The following is a 24,869-nucleotide window of genomic DNA, read 5'->3' as shown; positions in this document are numbered from 1 at the left end:
CTCACTAAATATCTATGTAAATATTTTATTTGCCTTTAAAATCAAGTACTACTCCAAACATGCAGGGAAGGGACTAAATATTGTATTTTTTTCATTGTTATAAAACAAATACTGAAAAGAAACAATCGTTTTGCCTGACAGTTGAAGAGTCCATCATGTTAGGGTGGGGATGGTGGCACAAGAATCAGGAAGTAATCATCCGCAGGCAGGAATCAGGGAGAAGTTAGGAAAGGTGTTCCGCCTTCAGACCTCAAAGCCTGCCCAGCATGGCTCACTTTCTCCAACGAAGCCCATCCTTAAGTTCTGCCTCCTGCTGGAGACCAACACTCAGATTCTTCAACCTATGAGGTCCAGTCAAGCCACAGCAAGTATAGCCTTGGTTCTTGACATTTTTCTTTCATCTTATTTAAAGTAAGCTAGTTTGTCTTCAGTGAAACAAAATTATTGATGTCTCTGAGCTAAACAATGATCATTAAGACCAATGGTTCTTAACCTGTGGATCAAAATCCCTGTTGGGAATCAAACAACCTTTTCACAGGCGTCACATATCAGATATTTACCTCACAATTCATGACAGTAGCAAAATGACAGTTATGAAGTATCAATGAAATAATTTTATGGTTGATGTCTCCACAACATGAAAAACTATATTGTATTAAAGGGTCACAGCATTAGGAAGGTGAGAACCAGTGCTTTAGACTATCTATCTGCTCCAAAGGGAATGGAAATTCACTAGTTCCTTTAACAAGCCTCACTTTTGTGACTTAGGAGAAAACACCAGGTATTCTAATGAGTACAGTGCAAGGCAGAAAAGCCATGTTTATTCAGAATCTATCTACACACACTGATCACCCACCCAGAGCCACTTGTGTAGTGTGAGCATGCAAAACACCATTTGCCTGCCTTCTTTTCCAGTTTTCAGTCAATGAGTTCAGGTGAATTCTCTAGTCTTGGAACAGCCCATTAACTAGAGCAACTCTTTCGCCTTCATTTGGCACCGAAGCCTCCCCCCTAGAGTTAAAAAGCAAACGTTGACTGGGATGGGGAAGCAGATGCTATTAACTGACTCACTCAGGATAGCACAATTTAGGATTGGAGCCAAAAATAGAGCAAACTCACCAGGAATGCTGCTCGGATGAGAGTTATTTGACCAGTGTCCAGTGCCATGAGGTCTGATGTGTCAGCTGCAAAATCTCACAGAACATGATGGACATTTTTATTTCCCTTGAAGGAGACAGTGGTCTCAAAAACAAATTCTCACAACGACAGTGAGTACTAAAAATGAATGATTTGGAATTTGTTAGATTCTGTTTATTTTAACAGTTGCTATATCTTAATTTCCATCATTTAGTGTTTATGAAGTAGAGACATTCTTATTTTTTAATGAACGGATTGCATCTTATATTGGCTAAGCAACTGCTTAGATATTAGAAGCTGAGTTGTGGACATGCTCCCATCTTCGTTGTAACTTTGTCCTTTTATTGTTTAGCACATGGGTGCTAGGTATCGCTCACATGGACAGCAAGAATCTATTGAAATGGAAGAGCACATGGGCAGAATGAGTAAGTGGTGCAATTTCCATAGCTTCCTCCCTGTATCCTGTCCAGAATCAACAAGGTTTGATGCTTTCCATGTGAGCATGTGAAGAAGCCTCAGCCAATAATCAGACGACCACTTTCACTGTCACTTGGCCTGCTTTGGAAAGGCCTGTACTACAGCAATTTTTCCATGCTCGGTTCACAACTCTGACCTTTTATATCACATTGTTGCCATCATCTGACCTTTTTTCTTCTGCTTTTCCTTCTCTGAGGTCATGTTTTACATGCCCTAATCAGTTTCTCTTCTAGACTCTGGAGTTTGAAAGTAGATGAACCTAAGTTTCAACCTAACCTGTTTTATTCTAACTATGACACTTTGACCATGGTATTCATATCTTTTTAATTAACTTACTTAATAAACATTTACAATTTGTGTTTCATAGAGTATAAACTCCAAAATAAATATTCCCTAAATCAGTCTTATGTACTGCTTTGTCTGTTTACAAGTATCTGGCAGGATTATTTGCAGTTAAAACCTAACATAAAGCCACTTCTGATGAGATATGATGATTCAAAGCATTAACTAAAAATATTATTTCCTAGGCTTGGATGATGGCTCAGTCAGTAAAGTGCTTGCTGCACAAACTCAAAGGGCTGACTTTAAATTCCCAGTGCTGATAAGACATAGAGAGATAGAGGAAAAAGCCTAAGGTTGAACTCTGGTCCCCACATACATGTATACACTTGTGCACAACAACCAAACCATATACATATAGTACTCACATGCACACATTTATACATCTGGAGATATAGCATTCATATATATATATATATACATATATATAAGATGTTTGATAGATGATAGATAGATAGATAGATCGATAGATAGATAGATAGAGGGTTAAGGTGAGGTTCTGTCATTAAGGTAGAACTACACCTAACAGATAAGTCTTATTTGCCTCCCAAATCTGTACCAGATTTCATTTGGTTACAAAATATCAGAATATGCTTTGTTTTAGAAACCAAATGATTCAGAATTTTAAAACACAGCTGCCTCTACAGGTTTTGAATATGATTTCATATCTAAAATACACTGTTTTGAACTCACAAGGAAAGAATAAACTATGTAAGTTGTATAATGCCTTGGCACACAGTAGGCGTTTGGCAGAGAAATGTAGCAGTTAATTCCAAATAACCTCCTTTAGATTCATATGTAGCTGCTTGACAGAGAGTGATTTTAGTTCATTCATGGTGATTGGTATTTTAGTAAGCTTCTGTCTTTATTCATCTCTAAAGCCTAAATATTATTTCCAAGACTGATTGGTTACCTGAACACTTCTTGAAGAGTGATTTAGGCACTAGGAAAATGATAGGGGAGTTACATGTTTAATTAGACTTCTACACTCTCCTTTAGGAAAACTCTGCGAAGAATCAGGGCTTGCATTCAACATCACTTTGTACTTTGAAACAGAAAGCTGAGTATGGAAGCCTACCTAAAAGAGGAGACACACAGTTGATCTGAAACGGAAAGCGTGGAGTCTCTGAGGGAATGATAGGGTAATGTAAATCAAAGACTGTCCTGTCTCCTGGAATAACTGCAGTATCAGGGCAGGATGTATTGTGAGTTAGACAAGAAATGTTGTTGGTGGTGCTCAGAGAGTGAAAAATCAAAGGAACTGCAACAGGAAGTGTCACAGCTGTCTGTGACAAACTGTGATTAAAAATAGCCTATCTCCTTTTGGAAAACCAGAACCTATTCTACTCCACATAGATAATTGCTATCACCACCCCTTCAGTGTTTTTCTGTGTCTAAGACTGGATAATGCCTCCCCACAATAACACTCTGGAAGTCTCTATTGAATGCCTTTTGTGGTACTCAACATTGTGCTAGAAACTGGAATAAGGTATTCGCCACAGACAAAACTTATCACTAGGACAATTTCCACCTCTGTTCAAAACCCAAACTCAATTACTATCCAGGCAGTGTTCCCTCACAGCAAACCTTCAGTCACTCTACTCAGCAGTATCACAGAAGTAACTCAATTTCCAGTACTACATAAAGGCAATGTCCGTGAACACCTTCATCATTATGATACTTGTTGCTTGGAGCAGACCATTAAAACCAGGACTCAGATCTCCAGTATTTGGAGGAAACCCTGCACTAAGTCTTTTTATATTTCATTGGTTAAAACCAGGATAGTAAATCAAGCAAGTCAATGTATTCATTTTAAATTTTCAACATTATTTCAGAATACCACACAGTACCCCCAAAATGTATACAATTATGAGTTGTCAATTAAAATTATACTAGCATTTTCTAAAGATTCAGTTTTCCATATTTTTTGTCCTAAGAACAGAAACTTTTTCATCCCCTAATTTTAATTCTAACTTTTAAAGTTTTTTTTCTCTCTCTCTCCCAGCTCCTTCTCTTTATAATTTATCAGTTTGCTGTTGATGGAATTTCCTCTACCATTCATATGCTAAGATCCTAGCCTGTAATGTAATGCATTTAGAAATGATGCCTTGGGGGAAATGACAAGCTGAGATGATGAGCAAGGACTATCATGAAATAATGAAAGAAATAATGCCCAAGGATAGACATAAGAAAACTGGATCACTGTCTCTGACAGTCCATGGGTAGAGGCAATCGCACAGGCTAGATAAAGGTCCTTACTTGAAAGTGGCTTTTGATCTTATAACATTCAGAATTATAAGGAAATACATTTTTTTTGTTTAACACATCCAGTGCATGATATTTTGTTATAGTAGTCTAATAGATAAAAGATAAGATTCAAACCTGGTACCGTATGGATTTTTTAAAAAGTATTTGTTTGTTGGATGATTGACTCTTTTTGTATGTGGGCATGAGTTTATGTGCACCATAATGGTTCAGGTACCCATGGACTCTAAAAGCAAGTGTCAGCTGATGTAGAATTGAAATTGTGCATAGTTATGAATGGCTTTATGGGTAATAGGAACTGAACCAGGTCCTACTTAGATTCATGAATGCTTTTGACATCCAAGCCATCTCTCCAGCACCTTCGCATATGAAATTTGATTGGTTCACATGGAACCTACAGCAAGGCTTGTTAAAATGTTGTTATTTAAAATATTTTAAGTGAATATTTTTAAAAGTTGAGCAAATGGAAACAGTCGATTTGCTGCAAAGAGAAAAACAGTGAGAACATGCTACACCAAGCCAGCCCTGCACTCCTTTGGACATCAAGTGACCTGACATGCTTTCTCTAAAGCTGTCATGAATGGATGATGACATATTGACATGAGCATGTTTTCTATGTGTGGATGAATACACTTTAAGAGCTGACAAACACTGATAAATTTTATAACCATAGGATGACAGAAAGAGTTCATATTTATGAAACATATGGATTGTGTAGCCTGCCCTCTGGGAAGCCTAATATGCTGGGAGAAATGTGGGGTTTTCTTTGTCCTAAAATCCATCTTGTCTTTAAACTTCTTTCTAATTATAATGATTACCACTGTAAATTTTAGAACTAACATGAATCCAATGGTATTTGGCATGACACTCAGGCTGGTCCCTTACCCTTAAATTCTGAACCTCCTTCCAATAATTTGAATAGAATAAAGAGCATCAATCTGTTCTTCCAAATGCCAATCTAAATCCCCTGGTATATTCAACACATTAGTACAATTTTTTTGCTGAATGATTAACAAAAGTAGCTGTCTTAACTTCTTGTGTTACAGCAATTGCAGAAGCAGTGGTGCTAGCAATTAATGTAATTAAAGCTGTTATACCAGCAATAATCAAGCCTGCTACCCTCTGGCTTCTGCTTAAAGCCTGACTCATTTCTTCCAGTACTTGCAAGCTATTTTTAGAATACCAAGGTTCTGTGATACTCAGGGTGCTAAAACAAAAGCTGGTTGATTGACCTCTATAACAGACATGCCAGATTTCAAAACACAAACACAATTAGAAGGTGTACAATCAATGCAACTTACATTAAATACTGTAGATGAAACAAAAGAATTTTTAACTTGACAATTAAAAGAGCCTTAACACATTTGCTAACACCTGTTTGGAATCCAGATCCTGCCCCAACTTTATCTCTTGCTAATATAACATTATAGAGAACTGCAGCTAATTTCCATATATACCTCTGAAAATGTCCAGAACCAGACTTCCAAATGAAGACTGTTATTTCCAATATTGGATCGATTTCTAGATGAGTTCACGATTGAGTCTGAATAACTGGCCACATTTAATAACAATACAACAGTCATTATAACTTCTCTTTTTGATTCTCTGTTCAACATGGTCTAAAAACTTGAGGTAAGGCAGCTTGTCCTTTCAAGGGTATAGGTAAACAACGGTGGGTTGGGAACATATGTCCAATATAGCCTTCCAGGCACCATTGTCAGGGCACTCAGCAAGCTTACAGGTCAGTATCATTCTTTGTCCTGGCATCAGCGTGTCTCACTCTGGAGGCCACCATGCTCCTTCAGCATCCTTCAGAAAAAACACAAACATGCCCTCTTCCCCATATTTAATACCTGATTGGGATCATGCCTTATGCCAGTAAGTGAATCCATTCCTTTCACATATGCATAAGCATGGGTAGTTGTAGAGTGCCATAGACACTCAGCAGAAAGTTCCTTGGCATCCACATTTTAAAAAAATTAAATAAAAATAAAAAGAACATGATTTAAATAAATTTGTGGTATATGGGGCTGTATCTCCCCCCCTTTTTTATTTTATGAAGCTATTGTTTTAAAGTTCCATGGGCCCATTCCACAGTCTCTCATCCTTGAAAATTATAAGGAATCCCCATAATATGGGTAATGTTAAATTGCTACTAAAAAGTCTCAAATGTTCAATTGCAATAGCCAGTTCCATTATCTGTTTTTTGTTTGTTTGTTTGTTGGCTTGTTTTTCTTTTTAAAATTTTATTATTGGGTACTTTATTTGGCACAATTCTAACACCTCTCTGGATGTTTTAACTTTACATAGTGAGCTTATGAATTTCAAGAATGCTGCTCTGTTGAGGGTTGATGTGGTAGATACTGCATATAAAATTACCCATGCCCTGAGGTCAGTATTTCTATTTTTGTCAAGCTTCAAGAATGGCATATATAGCTTGATCATGCTAGCCATTTTTGTCCTTGGAATATTTTATTCATGCCCATCGTTTTAAAGCTTGTCTTTAACAACATCAACATGTTGGCAGCCAAAGCACATGGCTTGAACCTGAAAATGGACCCCCAGACAGAGTTATTAAATTAACAGGCTGGCAAGCCAAGGACAGAGCCTTACCAACCTAAGTCAGAAGTGTATTGCTTTGGATAATGTATATTCCATGACAGGTAAGGAAGGCATTCCTGTCAGAACAACCTAAGAAAGGCTCAGTCTTGTTAATGAAATAAAAAAAGGGAAGAGTCGGAGAGCCTTTGGGGCTACTTGGCAAGAATCTAACATGGGTCAAGGACAAGGAGGTGGGCTGATTGACAGGAATATGATATTGGCCAAGGACAAGGAAGTAGGCTTCAGGCAGGAATCTGATATTACACTAGAACAAAAAAGTAATTTCAGACAGGAATCTAAATATTAGGCTAGAACAAGAAAGTAGGCTTCAGACATGAAAATGACTTTGTGCTACAACAGGAAAGTAGGCTCAGATATTTTCATCATTCTGATAAGCCCTTAGAAACAGTGATCACAGGAGCGTTCACATAATTGGGTTTAATGCCTTGCTTGTTCTTTAACTATTTGTATTTATTGTCTTGCTTGCTCCTTGACTATTTGCATCTATTGTATTGCTAGACCCTCAACCTAGAACTGACAATACATGCATGTAGTTAAAATGATATAAAGGCAAAAAGTAGGAGGAGGGATGGGACAGTGGGTTCTAGGGAGATGGGGAAAGGGAATGACATCTGAAATGTAAATAAATAAAATATCCAATAAAAAACCTATCTTGTTAATAGTCTCTCTTCCAGCTTTCACTAGAGTTACAGTGTGTTAACCTAGCTTATGTCTAGAATCTGGCAAGATTTAATTTAGAGAAAGGGTTCTGTTAATTCAAGGGAAGACTACCTAAGATTCAATGCATTAACGTCTTTCTCTAGTCCAGATAAGGTTTGCATAGTTCCCTTCACCTCCTCTGAAAGCCAACCTTCTTCTCGCTTTACATCACTGCCATGCTGTGGTCTTCCTCCTTTTCCAAAGCCTATTTTCTTATATACAATCTTAACCCATTCCCACTACAAGCATAATCAGTAACCTAAATCAGAGGTCATCCACTGCAGGTTGTCTCTGAGTATTCCTATGTAAGTTAAATTTCATTGTAGTTTAACAATCCTCGTTTGTTCATGGGTGCTTTTAGTTCTACAGTGCTGAAACAGAATGGTTTCCAGAGACCAGTCAGCCCACTCAAAGCCTTACACTTCTTCTCTGCTTCTTTACTAAAGAAATTTTCTTGGTTGGGAGACTGTTAATGACTACTCTTAACTCCTTAGAGATTATAGAACTGTTTAGATAGTTTAACTGATCTTGATATAACTTTGGTACATGGTATCTGTCTAGAAAATCATCCATTTCACCTAGATTTTCCAGTTTGTGGAATATAGGCTTTTATGGTAAGATATGATGATTTTTAAAAAAATTTTCTCAGTTTCTGTTGTTAAGTTTTCCTTTTTATTTCTGATTTTGTGCATTTGTATACTGTCGCTGTGCCCTTTGGTTAGTTTGGCTAAGGGTTTATCTATCTTGTTGATATTCTTAAAGAACCGACTCTTGGTTTTGTTGATCCCAGGATTCAATGGGGGTGACTTTAGCTGAAGTGTACAACAATGGGGAGAGGGGACCTGAACAGACCACCTTCAGTAGATAGACAGAACTCCAAATGAAGGGACAGAGTTATCAGCCCACCATCAATATTTCTGACTCAGAATTGGTCCTGTCAAAGAGAAACGCAGGGACAAAAATGGAGCAGACACTGAAGGAAAGGCTGACCAGTGACAGGCCTAACTTGGATACTTGTAATGGGTGCCCCACAATGCCTGATACAATTATTGTTGCTATGTTGTGCTTACAGACAGAAGCCAAGCATGACTTTTCTCTGAGAGGTTCTACCAGCAGCTGACTGAGATAGATACAGATACATACAGCCAACTATTAGATTGAGGTCAGAGACCTCTATGGAAGAGTTAGGGGAAGGACTGAAGGAGCTTGAAGGGATGGTAACTCCATAAGAAGATCAACATTCTTAACTAACTCTAATCTCTGTGAGCTCCCAGAGACTAAGCCACCAATCAAAGAGCATACAAAGGTTGGTTCTAGGCCCATGGCACATGTTGCAGAGGACTGCCTTCTCTAGCCTCAGTTGGAAAGGATGTGCCTAATTCTGCAAAGAATTGAGTCCCCAGGGAAGGGGAATGGCTGGGGTTAGGGGGAGCACCCTCTCAGAGGCAAAGGGGAGGGGAAATGGGAAGAATAACTGTGGGAGGGGGGCTAGGGAGCAAAGACTGGAATGTAAATAAATAAAATAATTAATTAAAAAAAGAAATATTCTTATCAGTGGTCAACTCTCTATAGAAAAGTACCCAGCCTATTGATTCCCTAGAATAGAAAGCTTAAATTTGGATAGAAATGTATACATATCTGTTTTTCTCTATCAAGTTACTTGAGGTCTAACAGTCTCTTGACCAGTAGAAATGCATCTAAGCAACATTAGATCCATTAGGAAGACACTAAAATATTTTATAATTTGTCATCATCTATGTTTTTACTTATATACAATTATAAGTTTTAGACAATTAGTTTTTATGATTAAATATCTTTACTTTCTGGAAGACATCCAGTTTAATAGGGAATCTGAAGGAAAATTGTTCATTTTAATAATTATTTTGTGAACCACTTTTGATAACCTGTAGCATATTGAGTAGTTTCATTCTCACGGGCTTTTAATCCTATAACTCTCTGTACTTCATAGGAATAGAGTTATATCCATTTTCCTTTATTCTCACTAGCTAGATATTTACAAGTAAAACAAGAAGAAGAGGAAGAGCATGTAATACAGAAGAGATGAACAGGGAGATGTGGTGGTTTTATGAGGTATTTAGACTCAAGCCGTCAGAATGGGAATTCCAAAGATAACATTCACTAGTTTTATATTTTAGGGAAAACTATTTAGCCTCTCATAGCCTCAGCTTCTCTTCCAAACTTTTCCACCCACATAAAACCGGAAGCACAATTCTATATCTTGGCAGTAACATAAGGACCTATTGGGAGCTGTGTGTTAAGTTCTTTCTCTAATATATGACAGAGGAGATATTCACGATTTAATTATCTTTTTCTTTAGTATCCCTTCTCCTTTGACAAGGATAATTTAATTAACCTACTAATATTTATAAAAATCCATTATACTTAGCATTAGTTATATCATTGAAATAGCTGGCATGGTGGGTTTTTTTTTATGTTTGGAAATTGAATTATCTCAAATATCCCTAAAGTTCTTTTACTAATCTTGACAAAGATGAGTATTTGCTTCAGTTCATATGTGGGTAATTTAAATTCATTTCAACAAAGAATATGAAAAAAACCAAATGTTTATATACTCTGGGCTCTGTTTTATTTGTGTAAATTGATATAGAAAACTGTGGCCGTAACAATTTTTGAAATGACCAAGTTGTCATTTGCTTTGTTTTTTAGATTGGGATTGGTTGTGTTTTTTTTTTAAATTGTTGTTTGTTTGCTTGCTTTTTGATTGTTTTTTTTTTATTCTGTTTGTTTGATTGTTGTTTTTTTGGGTTTTTTCCTGACGGGGATCTAGGTGGAGTTACCCACCTTGGCTGCCTGGAACACAGCAGAACTGCCCCTGGGCTTGCCCTGAGACATCTCCGGCCATGACCTGGAACGGACTATGGATTATCCCACCCATCTGAAACCAGGAGGGGTTGTGGGTTAGGTCTTCCCCTTTAAATTGAGAGCCGAACATTAAAGCTTTGGGCCTTGATCAGAGAACTTTGTCTTGGCCTCATCTCTTCTCGCCCTCCTTCCCCTTTCATTCCCAGCCCCCTTTCAGGTGAATCCAGTTGACTTGTGGCCGCGGGCGGCTACATTTTCCCAATAGATTTTTGAGGGTATTATTTCCCTGACTTCTTGATTTCTTTCTTAGTGTGTTTATGATTCACATATAGGAAACCTACCAATTTTGAGTGTTATTTTTATATGCTGTTACTTTTCTGAAGGTGTTCACAAGCTGTAGAAGTTTCCTGGTGTAGTCATTAGGGTTTTTATGTATAATATCATACCACATGCCAATACAGATATACAGATACTTTGACTTCTTTTCATATCTGTCTCCGTCTTCTTTGGTTTTCTTACTGCTCTAGCTAAGGCTTCAAGTATTATATTAAGCATGTATTAAAAGAGAATAGTTTTTGTCTTATCCCTGATTTCAGTAGCTATGTTTTGAATGTTTGATATATACTGTGGTCTTGCTCTTAATTGCCTTTTTTATGTTGAGATATATTGCTAGTCTATCACTTTTATCATGAAGAGATGCTGGATTTTATCAAATGTTTTTTTTTTCAGATCTAATAAGATAATCATGTGTTTCTTGTGTTTTATTTGGTGGATTTTGTTGATCCATTTATGTATATTAAATAATTCACACATCTCTGGAATTAAGCCAACTTGATAATAGTAGATAATATTTTCATGTGGTTTTGAATTGGATGTGCAAGTATCTTATTGACAATTTTTTGCATCTGTGTTCATAAGAGGTATTGGTTTATAATTTTATTTTTGATGTTGAGTCTTTGTATAGTTTGGATATCAAGCCAAAGGTGGCATCAAATGAGTATATAGGCTTTTGCTTTGTTTTTCTTTTTATACTTAATTATTTATTAATTTATTATTTTTATCTGGATGTGTGCGTGCCTGCATGGGTTTATGTGTACCACTTGGGAGCAGAAGCCTGTAAAGCCTCAAAGATAGGGCTGGATACTCCAGAATTGGAGTTATGGACAGTTATAATCTTCTGTGTAGATTCTGGGAATGGAACCAAGGACTGTTTTTAATCTAAATGTTCTGAAATAATTATTTTCACTGAAATAACACACGATCCTCACAGTTTAGTTGATCTATGATCCCCAATTCTGCTATTTCTCTCCATATTCTCTCCTCTGTCTTCCCACTGCTCAAACTGCATCACCAACCACCCCTAGTCCATCCACAAAATTTATTATATTATAATTTGTAGGGTTCCTTCTGGTCTGGGCAAGAGCACTGAGCAGATCTTGGGTTGCAGCTCTGTCCCCAATCTCTAAGAACCCAGAGGAAGCGGGGATCCCAGGTGCTCTAACTCAGGCAGTATCTTAGGTAAGCAGACAGCAAGGCCTGCCCCAAACAGGGAATAACTGGGACCCACAAGGAACCAGGAAGTCACTCCCGGCCCTGAGGACTGGCTCCCTTTGGTCTGGGCCAGAGCACTGAGCAGATCTTGGGCAGCAGCTCTGCCCCTAATCTCTAAGAACCCAGAGGAAGCAGGGCTCCCAGAGCTCTAACCTGGACAGCATCCTGTTTACACTTGAGCACTGAGCAGATTTTGGGCCCCAGCTCTTACCCCAGTAGTTACACCCACCCCACAAAGTTCTGATACAACCAAGATAATAGGAAAGACAGGCTCCAGTCAGGGACAGGGCAGGTAGCACTAAGGAGATACAGACGGCAAAAGTCAAGCACAAGAACATAAGCATCAGTAACCCAGGGTACTTGGCATCATTAGAATCTAGTACTCCCACACAAGAAAGTCCTGAATTCCCATATCACCAGGAAAGCAAGATTCAGATTTAAAATCACTTCTAATGATGATGTTAGAGGACTTTAAGAAGGACATAAATAACACTCTCAAAGAATTTGAGTAGAACATAGGTAAACAGGTAGAAGCCCTTAAAGTAGAAACACAAAAATCCCTTAAAGAATTACAAAAGAACACAACCAAACACGGTGAAGGAATTGAACAAAACAATCCAGGACATAAAAATGGAAGTAGAAACAATCAAGAAATCACAAAGAGAGACTACCCTGGAGATAGAAAACCTAGGAAAGAAATCAGGAGTCATAGAAGCAAGAGAATACAACACCAACAATCACCAACAGAATACAAGAGATAGAAGAGAGAATCTCAGGTGCAGAAGATACCATAGAAAATATTGACACAACTGTCAAAGTAAACGCAAAATGCAAGAAGTCCTTAACACAAAATATCCAGGAAATCCAGGACACAATGAGGAGACCAAACCTAAGGATAACAGGTATAGATGAGAGTGAAGATTCCCAACTAAAAGGGCCAATAAATATTTTCAACAAAATGATAGAAGAAAACTTCCCTAATCTACAGAATGAGATGCCCATAAACATACAAGAAGACTATAGAACGCCAAATAGAGTAGACCAGTAAAGAAATACCTCCTGACACATAATAATCAAACAACAAAGTGCACAAAAAAAGAAAGAATATTAAATGCAGTAAGGGAGAAATGCCAAGTAACATATAAAGGCAGACCTATCAGAATTACACCAAACTTCTCACCAGTTACTATAAAAGCTAGAAGATGCTGGACAGATGTCGTACAGACCCTAAGAGAACACAAATGCCAGCCCAGGCTACTATACCCAGCAAAACTCTCAATTACCATAGATGGAGAAACCAAGATATTCCATGACAAAACCAAATTTACACAATATCTTTCCACAAACACAGCATTACAAAGGAAAGCTCCAATACAAGGAGGAGCAAGAAAGTAACCCTCTTCCCACAAATCCAAAAGAAGATAGCCACACAAAGATAACTTCACCTCTAATAACAAAAATAACAGTAGGAACAATCACTGTTCCTTAATATCTCTTAACATCAATGGACTCAATTCCCCAATTAATAGACATAGGCTAATGGACTGGATACATAAACAGGACCCAGCATTTTACTGCATACAGGAAACCCACCTTAGTGCAAAGAAAGACTCTAGAATAAAAGGATAGAAAACAATTTTTTAAGCAAATGGTCCTAAGAAACAAGCTGGAGTAGCCAATCTAAAATCTCCAGACTGAGAACACAAAGGAAGGGACTCATGGCTCCACCTGTATAGGTAGTTGAGGGTGGCCTTGCTAGGCATCAGTGATAGTGGACAGCCTTGGTTCTGAAAATTTGGATTCCCTAGTGTTGGAAAATTGCAAGAGCAGGGAGGCAGGAATGAGAGGATATTGGCAGCACACCCTCATAGTAATTGGAGGAGGGGGGATGGTGTAAGGGGTTAGGCATCAGTGGAAGTGGAGGGCCTTGGTGCCTGAAAGTTTGGATTCCCTTATGTTGGGAAATTTGGGAGCAGGAAGGCAAAAATGGGAGGATGGTGGGAGCACACCCTCATAGAAACTCCCAGAATTATATGGGTTAGACATGACAGAGGCAGGCCTCCAGAAGACTAGATTCCAGAATTCAAACAAATAATTATCTTCATACTAAAATTTGTTTTGAGAATTGTATATTGCAGAATACATAGCCTTGGTGTATCTACTCATCAGGCAAGCTGAGCAGACCTGCTCAAACCTCTGATGTCCTGGAATTCCAGCTGGATGCAGTAAAGACACAGTGTCAGAGGCTTATCAATTTACTCTTCCCCCAACCCCTCTTCTAATATCTGAACACCCATAATCAGCTTTAAAAAGTTAATGAAGACTTAGCGCTCCTATTCCCTGGGCTTGGGGACTGAGGTGGTTAATATTGGGCTGTCTTTCTAGGGAAAAGTAGTGGTTTTGGTGGAACAGGGAGGATTACCTAGGATTTATTTCATAGCCATAACCTACTGGTAGAAATATGTATAATTGTTGTTAAGATGACGTTATAATTTCTTGAATGGTACAAAATTTACTTTGATTTTAAATTTAAGGTTTTCATTGGTATGAGCTTCTTATTAATATAAAAGTGAGATGAATATTGATACTTTCATGGGCATTGTGCCTGTATAACACATTTAGGAATACAAGGCTTAGACCGAGTCCTTTAACTTTTTTTTAACTTATTTGAGTTGGTTAGACTGTGAGTTAAGAGCCTATAGCAAATTCATGGCTTTAAGTTTATTGTTAGGGTGTTTTCTATATTTTCTTTAGAAATAGCTGAGAGGAGTTAACAGACAACAGTCCAGATTGCCTTACATGGATAGTTGGTTTTCAAAACATCAGAAATCCACAGAATGGACGTTACAAGCATTTCTGTATTAATGTTCATTTTGATTAGAGACCTGTCTGCTCCTGACAGCTTCCTGTCTTGGATTCTAAGAAGAAATTGAGCATCTTTGGAGTTATTTCGATGGTGGTGAGTCAGCCACTAGGCAAGAATTGCCTCTTTCCATCTATAGACAAATCACTGTCCATAAAAGGACACACTTGCAGAATAGTTGACTGATTATATCTGCCAAGACAGAGTAATCAGCCCTTAATAATTCTGCATCACTAGGTCTGTCGGATGATCCTGGGCCAGAAGGCCGAAGATCGGATGCTCCAATGTTCTGTAGTATAGGGACTGTCCAGGTGTTCAGAGGTCTCTATAAATTGGCTATGTTTTAGAAGCTATGCTTTGTGCTTCCCATAATTTGTTAACTCAGTCATTCTGGATTTCTGATGGGGTTGAAAACTTATAGTCTCATAGCCAATCCTTGCTATTTACTTTGAGAGAAAAGATTTGAGAGGATGGTTTTCAGCTGACATTCATTCTAAAGCCAAGAAAAAAAAGCCAGGTTTAGAACTAAGTCTTTTATTTAGGAGAGATGACAGAGGTTCTGGTTAGTCTACAAAATGATGGACTGGGTATTAGGTCTATCTTGCACCTTACTGACATAAAGTGGTATAGTTATGCTCTAACTCTATTATGAGAGAAAATTTTTATTTTAACAGGAAGGGTGATATGTAGGAGGAGCTAAGGTGGGAGGAGTAAGGAGAGGAGGAGTAAGGAGAGGAGGAAGAGAAGGAGAGGAGGAGCTAGGTGATGACAGAGAAAGAGAGAGGGGGGCCAGACATGGAGGCAGATGTTCAGATGTCTCCACCAGTCAAAGATAGTTGATATATCTAGATTGGGTATTAGGTTATACTTCTGATTGATATTGAGCATCACCAAATTTATAAAGCCATTGGTTAACATTAAAAAAAATGTATAAAAGCAAAAAGGAAAAGGGGGAATGGGATAGGGGTTTTCTAGGGAGGGGAAATGGGGAAAGGGGATGGCATCTGAAATGTAAATAAAATATCCAATAAAAAAAAACTGCCAAAAAAAATTTGTAATTAGGTATAATTTGAACTTACTACATCATTTCTTTGGATGACATTAACCTTATGGCTTTATTGTCTCTGTCAAAATTACTAGTTTCTTTCTTCATAGAAATCTCACCTATCATGATTCATTCCTGGAAGAGATAAAAATAAGCCTAATTGACACAGGCTCAATTCCGACTGAGGCTTTCCCTTCTTTGCAGTTTCCATGTAAGATGTGTACTTCTACTGTAATTCACCAGTGCCTTACCTATGCTTTGGTGACCTGGGCCTTACAAGTAGTCAAAACAGTTTATTTAAGAAGTACATTGAAAGGCTGTGGTGGTTGGAACTTGCTTTGCCAAGGGAGTGCCACTATTAGAAGTAGGTTTGGCCTTGTTGGAGGAAGTATGTCACTGTGCTTGTGGGCTTTATGACCCTGGTCCTAGTTTCCTAGAAACCAGTCTTCTCCTTTTTGCCTTTGAAACAAGATGTTAAACTCTCAGCTCCTTCTGTGCAATACCTGCCTCGGTGCTGCCATGCTCCTGCCTTGATGATAATGGACTGAACCTCTGAACCTATAAGCCAGCTCCAATTAAATACTGTCCGTGTAAGAGTTGCATTGGTCATGGTATCTGTTCACAGTAGTAAAACCCTAGGCTAGGTAGTGCCCATATACCAAAGGATAATCATGTCTTACATTCTATGACTCAAACTTGCATTAAGAAATAACAATAGAAAGTTGATTTCTCCAAATTCATATATAATTACTTATTAATTTTTATTTGACACTGTAACACATTAAGAAAGTTGAGAGGCAGATAAAACAATTTTCCTACAGATTTTTAAAAGAGAGTACACAATGAAATATCATTTACCTAATTGATGTTACTTGTTTTTGAAGGGTTTTGTTTGAAAAGTCTAACTTAGTGGCACACAGATTGAGTTTTGTGTGACTAGGAGAAAGCTTGGGGTCACGTTTTATTGGGTCCTACTCTATCAAATTCGCCAGCACAGCTGCTGAATATTTTGAAGGAACTATGTCTCAGTAGCCCTGTGGTGAGCTGCTGGGTATTGAAACTGCAGGAGAGTCAATCAATGTTGCATAGGGAGAGTACAGATCATAATCATCCTCTGTCCAAGAAAAGCTTGAACCTACCAGGTCTCATTAGCTGTGCAATATAATTATTTGAGAGATCAGCTATACCACAGAAAGTTAGCAAATGCTTGTCTCTGCCTACATGGCTCAGGTTCTGTATAACACACAACAAAAGTTTCTGGCTTTAATTCTTAATTTGAACTTCCCATTTCTGCCTTTGTCCGCCTTGCTTAGCTATTCAAGAATGTCTTATATTAGTTCATGTTATAGTTATTTTAGCTATACCTTATATCAATTAAATGGCACTTCCTCAAAAATCATTCAAAGAAATGGCTTTTTTCTTTTTTCTTTCCTCTTCTTTCCTTTTTGTTGTTTTTTATGTTTCCAATTGGATTTGTGTACAAGACAATGAAATTTAAAGAATCATAGACCGGAGACTGTTACTATAAAGATAGGATCTCCTCATGACTTCTTGCTGTTGGTGTCTAGAGAAGTTGGATATTTTGGTGTTTGAGTAGGTAAGTAGCTTCTCTGGTTTACCAGGGAAACAAAACAACATGCTCAAACAACAAAAAGGACATGCTCAAATTTTGTGTGCACCTGATAGAAATTAGCAGAAAGTATAAACAAAAATATTAAGAGACTAAGCTGAAGAAAAGGTGGTTAATTTTTTTCTATCATTATTTAGAAGCTCATAACTCCTATCATAGTTATTCAAAGTAGTCAGGTAGAGAAAATACACTATTTTTTTTCTCTTGGGAAATTAAGTTTCTGCTAAATTATTATTATTATAGCAGTTAGAGAGTTTTGACAAGGAATAAAATGCTATTGTTGGCCCACATTACACTCTGTCCTAAATGATTTTTACAGTGTGTTCTTTCCAGTCCACACAACACACACAGATACACACACACACACATATTCTGCAAGTAAATATACAATTTCTACATTTGCTTTATAAAATATAAAATAGCTTTTCAAATGTTATTTTTCCCTGGATAAAGCTTTATATTTTCATAAATAAATGTGAAATAAGGTATTTAGACTATAAATATACATATAAACTAATTTAAATAAATGACTAACCTGTTGATAGTAGTTATTTGTGAGCTATGAAATTATAAGTACATTTTATTATACATTTCTAGGTTTTACTAATTTTCTAGATAATTACTATTGGGTTTGCTTTTTCAAAAAACAAATAAATAGAATTTGTAAAAGGAAATGTAATTACTGACAAGTATCTTGCTGGTACACATAAAAGAACTGACATTTTCCAGAATTAAGTGGTACTTTTTTAAGGGAAGCTAAACACATGAGTCCATTAAAAAAGCAATAGATTCAAGATAAGCTATTATTTTAGGTGTTTAATTATTTACTAAATCTAGCTTTCTGGCCTTTAGTTGGAATTTTTTAGCCTGCCAAATAATTTTCTGAGTGGAATGAGGGAGTTACACATTGTGTGTTCTATCTGATTGATAGTACGGGGAATTAAGAATATCTACCTCTTACTGTACTTGTTATTGAATAATCCCACCCACACATTGAAGATTAAACCTAGTGACATGCTGTTAGTAATTAAAATATGAAAAAATGATGGAATGTCAATTTTGAGATTAGCTAACAATATTACTCATTTCTCCTTTTTATTTATTTGCTCTAGAAAATTTCAAGAACAATACTGTAAGTGCCCACAAAGAAGGGACCTCATGACTGTGACCATTATCAAATGAAATCCTGGCTGGCTAACACAGGAATGAGCTTGAGAATAGACCCCAGTCCAGCTAGTATTAAGCTAGAGAGATATAGAGCCAAATCATGTCTGCCTTTTTGGTCCACAGCTGTAACATGATAAAATTTTAGAGCAATTTGTACCACAACAATAAATAATGCAAAAATATATAGAATACTTTGGTTTTTTTCTTTAATAGACTTTGAGGTTTTGTCTTCTTAAGAAAGTATAGTCTATCAGTTATAAGTGTCTGTGAATGGCATAAGATGGAAGGAAGCATGTGTAGTCTTCATTCATGCTATCAGGGGTTTCCCTGTGATGAAGAGAATGGTAGGTGACAGAATAGACTCATTTGGAGGCTCTGAGAAGCACTCAGTGTTAGAATAACCTACTATTCCATTGTTGTTTATTGACATCATGACTCATTAGTTAATCACATTGATTTTGGTGGGTTCTGGTTTGGGCTAGCTCTTGAGGAATGATAATTATCATGGAGAATAGCTGTAGGATTGAAGAAAGACTGTGTAGTACAAAGTTATCCATGTTTTGTAGTATAAGCCTTAGTACACTAATGTAGACATTGAAAAACAGTGACGAGAATAAACAATGTTTTCCAATGTGAGGGCTAACTTCTTTACATGCAGAGAGTTCATAAGAACATAGTATTTGAGCAAGACATCCAGCAGAACTCTGATGTGTTTTCAGGAGGACTGGCTTAGAGGCACAGCTGTTTCTTAGATACTAGTGCCTAAGTATTCCCTAGAGTCTTACAAATCCAATGCTCCTCAACAAAGGTCCTGGGACACTTAACAAGAACATACTTTTTCTTGTAATCAGAATCCCAAATCTGTAATAAACACTAGCTTGTAAACTTTGAGAAACTCATTGTAAACAAATGAGAAAACTACAAAGCAGATATTGAAAGCTACTTCACCAAAAAGATTTTATTTTTGGAAACAATTCATTGGCCAGGCCTGCTTCTTTTAATGAATTAGTACAATAGTTTTTGAGTTCTTAAGACTTAAAGCAAGAATAAATCTCTAGGAGAGATAGCTGAGCCTATACTCACACAGCTGAAGCATAAATGATGCTAAGACCAATGTTCTGTAACTGTAATATGATTATCCTAGTTTTAATATAAGTTTCAATTTAGTTTCTTCTGCCTCTAGGCCCTGAGACTGGATTTTTTTGGATGCCTTGGTTTTCATCATAGTCTTTTGCTCTGTATGTCTGGTGCATGTGTGCATTTCCTCACACCCAATAAAAGCTTTACTTGAATTGCAGTCTGTTGTTTGCTGTTTGCAGTGTTTGAGATTTCTTCCCTGCTGTCTGTAGTGCTCATAATTTGATATTTTCTCCATTTTAATTCTTTAACTGGTATATTAAATTAATCCATTCAAGTCCTCTAGTTTGTAGTTTAGTTTTCACACTAAACTAATTACATAGGTAATTTATGTTATATATGAAAAGTATTGATTATTCATGGTACTAAAGTTCTTAATGCAACAAGAACTTGCATGATCTCATTTTCCTTCCTTCCTTTCTTCTTTTTTTTTCTTTTTTAAATTGAGGAAATGTATGAGAATTTTGAGAATCAGTAATGCTTTGTTCTGCCTTCTTACCTAATGACAGTATTAGACATCTTATTTATGCAAGATACAACTTACACAGGACTCTTACTTGAGACATTTCCCCCCATGGCTGGAACATTCCTTTGTTTCTTTTTGTCATTTTGTCCCCATTGGTTCCTACCAGAATCTTGTCTATAAAAGGGAAAGTTTTCCCCTTTGTCACAAATGCTCATTAGCATACACACACATAGAGTCTCTCTCTCTCTCTCTCTCTCTCTCTCTCTCTCTCTCTCTCCTCTCCTCTCCTCTCCTCCCTCTCTCTCACAGACACACACAGGCTGAGAGGAAAATAGTCTATGGACAAAAGTTGAGAAAGCATCAATAATTTCCTTATCTTTACTGGAAATGTATAATTAAAAAACAACAAGTTTTGAGTGGATAAATGACTAAACAATTAATAGCTGTAACAGAACGAGGCCATGCTCAGCTTGAATCTGAATATCTAGCTTAGTTCTGATACATTAACATATCCCCCAGGAAACCAAGAGTTTCTACTTTTTGCTAACAGATGAAGTAAAGAGTTCTGTTCCCCAGAAGGTTCCAAAGACAGCTGATTTTTTTTTAAGTCCATGGAAAACATACTTAGTAACTTGGCTGATGCCTCCTGTCATTGTGGCTGGTTTGCAACCAGAACTAGTATTTGCTCCTCACCCTGTGTCATGTTTGGTCCATTTTGTATAGTGTTTCTCTCTCTCTCTCTCTCTCTCTCTCTCTCTCTCTCTCTCTCTCTCTCTCTCTCTCTCCCTTCACAAGTATTAATAGGATTGAATAAGCCCCAAGTCCTTTGCTTTTTTAGGAGTATAAAATTATAATTACTCTGGTTAAAATTCCTCAGTTTTCCTTCTGTTCTTAGGACCAATTTTGTATGTCCAAAACATGGTGGCTACTGAATAATGTATTTTAGCTAATAACAGTTAAAGACTTAAGTACATAGCATAATTTGTTTAAGTCCATGAATAGACAAACGTGGCATGCCCTACAAAGAACTTTTTTGCTCTGAACTATATAAAAATCTGTCCTAATACCTTCAAAATAATTGTAACAAGAAATCACTATTTCCCAAAATGCACTATTTTCTGGCTAGTTAAACACATTGTTCTATACTAAGCCCTCTTAGGTACATAGTAGTAAGTAGAACAATAGTCTTGGTGGCTCAGTAATCAACAGTCCATGTAAGTGGTTTCTGACAAGAGTAAGGAAACATGATACTTACTTTTTGATGATATCTTTTTGTTCCCCTGCTGCTTTTCTTTATCTCTTCCCTCCACTTCTCTCACTGATTTTTAAACTCTCTCCATGCAGAGTTTATATGATACACTACTATTCCTGTTCCTTGAGAAAAATAAATATATGGCTTCTCTCTTGATGTTAATTGATAACATGCTTATCTTCCGTTTGTGAAGAATTCTTATCTATGACTCCAGGAATGTCTTCTCCATTCCTGCAATATGATTGTATCAGAATTCTTAGTGAAATCCATAATAATTGCGGTATCAGTATGATTATGGAAAGACAGTTTTCAACTGAACTACTTTTATCAGCTCTGTGAGTTTATATATGGCTTGCTTAGTTGATTCAACGATGCTTGTTCTCTTGGTGACCTACGTCCCCGCTGGCTCTTATAATTTTTCTCCTCTTCTGGAGGATTTCCTGAGCTCTGAAAGAAGGAATTTGATGGAGTCCTTGAATGTAGACCCCCTCATTCTGTGTGATGTCTGACTGTGGGTCTTTATATCTATTTGCTGCCAGAGGAAACTTCTTTGGTGATGACTGGATAAGACACTAATCTATAAGTGTGTAATAATATCAATAGGAATCATTTTATTGATTTTTTTAAAGATTAGTATTGTTTTTATGCTAGTTCTTGATACCCAAGCAGTGTCAGATAAGGGTTCAGTCTCCTGGAGAGGAGCTTAAGTCATATCATACATTGATTGGCTATTCCCATAAGTTCTATGCCTCCGTTGCCCTAGTATATTTTGCAGGCAGGACAGATTGTAAATCAAAGTTTTTGTGGCTTGGTTGGTGTCTACATTTCTTTTGATAGACTATACAGTACCTTTCCACGTCAAAGACACTAGACCATAAGGGTGAGGGCTCCATATAGGTACCAGTCCAGCTTCTCCATGTTCAGTGAGTTGTGTGGATGTTGCTCTCAGCAATGAGCCCCCACTGTCAATTTGTGGAGGGCAACCCTTTGTCTAAGCTACAGCCTGTCTTGTTTGGGGATTTCCACAGATCTCCATTGACCAACAACTCTATTGAATGCAGCTTCGTCCCACCACTAGATGAGTGACTGGCCTGGCTAAATATAAATAAATAAATAAATAAATAAATAAATAAATAAATAAATAAATGGTTAGTTGGGACTCCATATCCTCATTACTATGAATCCTCATTAGGGCCAACTTTATGGATCCTAAGAAGTTTCTACTGCACTAGGTTTTCATTCCTAATACCTTCCTCAATAACAGCCATCTCTCTCCTCTCTCTCCCTCTACTTTTTCCTCCTTGACTTGATCTCCTTGTTCTTGTCTCCACTTGTGCCCATTCTGCCTGTAAAATCAAAATGTATTCTATTTCCTCCTCCTAGGGAGATTCCTGCTTCCTCCTTGGATCCCTTTCTCTTTACCTAACCTCTCTTAGTCTACAGATTGTAGCTAGGTTGCCATTTACTTAATGGTTAATATCCCCTTATAAGGGAATACAAACTATATTTATCTTTCTGGGTCTGGTTTACTTCACTCAGGATTATTTTTTCTGGTTTCATCCATTTGCCTTCAAATTTTTACAATGCTTTTTTTTTTTTTTTTTTTTTTTAATAGCTGAGTTAAGCTACCGTAATTTCTTCATCTATTCCGTTGCAGGACATCTAGCTGCTTCTAGTTTCTGGCTATTATGAATAAAGCTTCTATGAACATGGTTGAGAAAATATTCTTATAGTGGGACAGAGCATCCTTTTGGTATATTTCCATAGTGGCTGTACAAGCTTGCACTCTCAGAAGCAATGAAAGAGTAGTCTTCTTGCTCCACATTCTTGCCAGCATGAGCTTTCATCTGTTATTTATCTTAGCCATTCTGAGAGGTTTAAAATTAAATCTCAAAGTAGTTTTGATCTACATTTCTCCAATGGCTAAGGATGTTGAATATTTCTTTAAGTGTTTCCTATCAATTTGAGATTCCTCTCTTAACTGAGCCCTCAGCCCCCTGAGACTGTCCTTAGAGGTAGGAGGTAAGAAGGTACAGAACCAATGATACAGATTCTGGGAGCCAGTGGAAAACAGAAGCAGACTCATTTATTGTTATAGTAGAGAGTGCCTTTATGCCCTCCATCCATATCCCCTTAGTTGGGTGACACCACCCAACTGGCTGCCCCAGTCACATGCTTTGTCTCTGTCAGAAGTGCCTGTGGAGCATTCCTGGGCCATTGTGGGCTGCTAGTCAGAACATGTCGACGTACTCCTCCTACATTTCTCTACTGAGAATTCTCCTCCTCATTTTGTAAATTGGATTATTTTAATAATCTACTTTCTTGAGTTTTTTTTTTATATTTTGGATATTAGTTCTCTATCTAATGCAGAGTTGGTAAACATCTTTTCCCATTCTGTAGTCTGCCATTTTGTCTGTTTAATGGTGTCCCTTGGCTTACAGACAATTTCAGCTTCGTGAGGTTTCATTTATCAATTGTTGCTCTTAGTGCCTATGTTGTCTGTGTCCTTTTCAAAAGTTGTCTCCTGTGATGTTGTGTTCAGAGTTATTCCCCACTTTCTCTTCTGTTAGGTTGAAGTGTATTTGGTTTTATGTTGATGTCTTTGATCCATTTGGACTTGAATTTTTGCAGGGTAATAGATATGGGTATATTTGTGTTCTAAATGAGGGCATCCAATTTGACTGGCCAGATTTGTTGAAGATGCTGTCTTTTTCTAGTGTGTATTTATGGCTTTGTTATCAAAATTCAGGTGTCTATGGATGTGTGCCTTTACGTCTGGGTTTTCAGTTTGATTCCACTGATCATTATATCTGTTTTCATTTAGTTAGTTTTGGTTAAGACAGGGTTTCTTTATGTAGCCCTGGCTAACCTGGCACTTGCTATGTGAAACAGGCTGGCATCTAACTCAGAGAAAAATTGGGCTATGCTTCCCGAGTGCCACCACTGTGTGGTAAAAATGTCTGTTTTTGTGCCAATATAATGTGGTTTTCATTACTTTAGCTCTAGTACAACTTGAAATTGGGTATAGTTGAACATCCAGCAGTTTTTTTATTGTTCAGGATTGTATTAGCTGTCTTGGGTTTGTTGTTGTTGTTTGTTTTTTGGTTTTTGGTTTTTGTTTTGTTTTGTTTTTGCTCATCCACATGAAGTTAATAATTGGCCTTTCAAGTTCTGTAAAGAACTGTGCTGAGATTTTGACCAGGGCTGGCATTGAATCTGTAGATTGCTTTTAGTAAGAACATTTTTGCTATGTTCATCCTACTGATCCATGCTTTCAATCCTCTGATATCTTCCTTAATTTCTTTCTTCAAAGACTTGAAGGGTTTTTTTTTTTTTGTTGTTGTTGTTGTTTGTTTTTAATACAAAACTTTCCCC

Source organism: Arvicanthis niloticus, chromosome 1 (assembly GCF_011762505.2).
Source record: "Arvicanthis niloticus isolate mArvNil1 chromosome 1, mArvNil1.pat.X, whole genome shotgun sequence".
Taxonomy (NCBI): domain Eukaryota; kingdom Metazoa; phylum Chordata; class Mammalia; order Rodentia; family Muridae; genus Arvicanthis; species Arvicanthis niloticus.
This window is presented reverse-complemented; position numbering follows the sequence as displayed.